The 3,386-nt window shown below is 35.6% G+C and overlaps 1 pseudogene; it reads left to right on the top strand.

Moving 5' to 3' along the window:
• The first annotated feature begins 961 nt into the window (after nucleotides 1–961).
• Nucleotides 962–1,318, top strand: LOC109386980 (40S ribosomal protein S20 pseudogene; annotated as a pseudogene).
• Nucleotides 1,319–3,386: the final 2,068 nt, after the last annotated feature.

The raw sequence follows: 3,386 nt of genomic DNA, 5'->3' as shown, positions 1-3,386 counted from the left end.
TGAAAAAAGGGAAACTATTGTATTGTTCTGTACACCTGAAACTAACAATAAAAAAAATAAATTAAAAAAAAGGCATTTCAAAATAAAAAAAATTGAAAAAACAATAACTGTGATAAAACATGTGAATGTGGTCTCTGTCTCTCTCTCTCTCTCTCATAGCTGATCTGATAACCTCGATGGCTATTAAGTGACTAATGAGAGGGTAACATATACAGTGTGGACACACTGGACAAAGGGATTATTCATGCTTGGTGGGACTGAACAAGATGGCACAAGATTTCATCGCACTACTCAGAATGGCAAGCACTTTAAAACTTATGAATTATTTATTTCTAGAATCTTCCATTTAACATTTTTGGGCCCCAGTTAACTACAGGTAACCAAAACTGCAGGAAGTAAAACCACAGATGTGGGAGACTACTGCACATAAATACTGACTTTTGGAAAATGGGTAAATAATTGTATTATAGGCATACCGTCGAATACATCCAACAAAGAAAATGAATAATCTACAAGAAATGGAAAATGTGGTGAATCTCGGAAATAGTAGGAACAAAAGAAGTGAGTCGCAAAAGACTACCTACCATAGATTCCAATTACGTAAATTAAAAATTTTAAAAAAATTCATAAAAGCAGAAGTAGTCTGTCCTGATAGAACTGTAGAAAGTGGATACACTTGGGTGGTGGGTCGGGACAGGATGGGATCACAAAGGGCTTTGGGGTCCTGAAAATGTTTATTAATCTAAATGTTGGTTACATAAGTGTGTATAATTTATTAAAATGTATCAAGCCATACACTTGTGATAAGTGCATTTACCTGTATGTCTGCTATAGTTCAATACATTTTAAGTTAAAAAAACAAACTGAGAAAATACGAGAATTCTGTGTGAGCGCCTGCTTCTGACTCACCGCTGCTCCCTCTCGCCGAGGAACAAGTTGTTCAGGAAGCAGCGCAGCAGCCATGGCTTTTAAAGGTACCAGAAAGACACCGTGGAACCAGAGGTGGCAATTCACTAAATTGAAATTATTCTAACCAGCCGCAACCTAAAATATTTGGAGAAGGTGTGTGCTGACTTAATCAGAGGTTCAAAGGAGAATAATCTCCAAGTGAAATAACCATTTCCGATGCCTACCAAGACTCTCTGAATCATTGTAAGAAAAACTCCCTGCAGGGAAGGTTCTAAGACAGGATGGTTTTCAGATGAGGATTCACAAGCGACTCGCTGTCTTGCACAGTCCTTCTGAGATTGTTAAACAGATTATTTCCATTAGTATTGAGCCAGGAGTTGAGGTGAAAGTCACCATTGTAGATGCTTAAACCAACCTTTTAAATAAATTGACTATCGGTGGTTCAAAAAAGAAAAGAAAAAAAAATATGAGAAAATTAGAATGAATTAAATAAGGTTCTTGTCTTCCTTGGAGTAAGAGTAGGAGAGAACGTGGGTTTGGTAGAAGGGAAAGAAAGGAAGAGCTACAATTTGTTAGCATTTATGCATTTATCTTTATTTACCTGGTACAGGGTAAAGCCGCCAAACATTTAAGAGTATTCGAATGCCTATATTGACATCTAAAGGTGGTCAGAATTCACTGCACAAACGTTTTAAAGGGATGCCTTTGATATTCTCCGTTGTAATGCACAGGATAAACCCTTTGAAGGCTACTAAAAGTTGGGCTCACTGCTGGAACACTTAACTTGTATGACCTTTACTGAAGGCGTGCCGGGAACTCTACAGAACACTGTGTTGTTTCCTGAAAGAAACTGTCACATGGGATTAGAAATTCAATCAGAAAAGTGACTTTTACCCATAGTCTCTGGTGTGACTTAATTAAACTAAAGACCTTTTTTTAAGTAAAAATTATTTGTGATGCTCATAAACTATGTAAAAACTAAAAATCAAAATATTCAGGAGTCTGTTTTCGAATTCCTTCTTTTCAAAAGAAGAGCTTAAATTATTTAATAAAATTTTAGATGTTAGTTGTTTATTTAACTCCCTATTTGCAATTGATGTAAAATCTCAATATACCAAGCTATCTATTAACATTTAGTAATTTCTAGGCCTTTTCTACACCTAATATATATTTTTAATTAGATTTTTTAAGTAGATTAAATTGTTCGAGTAAAAATATTCTAAAAACTGAGTAATTTTAAAAGCCCCAACATATCAAAATTTAAACCCTATAGCCTTTTAAGTTTAATGTTTTTTTGTTTTTTTTAAGATTTTATTGGGGAATCAGGGAAGGGGAACAGCATTGGGGATTGGGGAAGGGGAACAGATAAGTTGCTGTCAATTTGTTCTTCAGTCTAGTTGTGGAGGACGTTGCTTCACTGGTCCATGTTGGTATTATCATTGAGCTCTTCCTGGGTGAGGCAGTCGCTTGCAGGCCATTGGACGGTGGCTCACGAAAGCTCACACCAGCTGGTCGCCAGCCCCACTGCAGCCTACGCTGTTGCCGGCACTCACGGCAGCCCAGCTCCATGTCGAGCTGTTGTTCAGCACCTTAGCTGTAAAGGGTGCAGCGTCACTGGCCCTCATGTGGGATCTGAACCGGGGCCCTGCTGCTCAGAGCTGGTGTCCCAAGCCAACTCCTAACCAATGTGCCGCTCGGCCGGCCCCAAGTTTAATGTATTTTTAAATGCATTTTAAATGCATAACATGGCAACTCAGGAGAATTCAAAATCACATTTCTTCAACTTGGACATGTCAATTGTACAGATAACAGTAACAGTAATAATTACAGCTGATATTTATTGATCTCTTATGTGTCAAGCAGTAGGTTAAATACTTTATAGAGTTTAATAGGCTTATTACTCAAATAACTTTAGTGGTAACTGAGGCTTAATGAGATTATGTAGTTTGTTTAAGGTAGTGCCATTAGTAAAAATGAGGATGGAGATCAAAAGTCAAGTCGTTTAAATTCAGAGCTCTTGTTTTTAACAGTAAACCATATGGTTATTGTTCTTAATAGACTATATATACATATATATATATATACACACAATGTTATAAAATGTCATATAATGAATTACATACATGTACATTTACAAATGTATATATATTCTATATTATAAATATGTATATATGTTAAGATAATATCTCTTAAAATGTGTATAAATTTTTTTGTCACCCTCTGTGTTATAAATGGTGTTTTACCTTCTTTTCAGTATGAGAGAATTTTAAAAAGTCTGATTATATTTGGGCCATAGACAATACATTAAAATATACACATATTCTACAGACCTCATTGTCTAATCAAGAACATTAAGTGAAATAAAAATGGAACTCTGAATAAGTGACACCTCTGTCACTTGAAAATGTAGAAACAAAAAAATTGTCCTCCATAACTTGTAGGACAAATTATAAATGAGTTGAGTGGCATTTAGGAAA

This window comes from Hipposideros armiger, unplaced genomic scaffold, assembly GCF_001890085.2.
Source record: "Hipposideros armiger isolate ML-2016 unplaced genomic scaffold, ASM189008v1 scaffold_143, whole genome shotgun sequence".
NCBI classification, from domain to species: Eukaryota; Metazoa; Chordata; class Mammalia; order Chiroptera; family Hipposideridae; genus Hipposideros; species Hipposideros armiger.
Note: the sequence above shows the minus strand (reverse complement) of the source record. Positions and strands in the feature narration are given on the sequence as shown.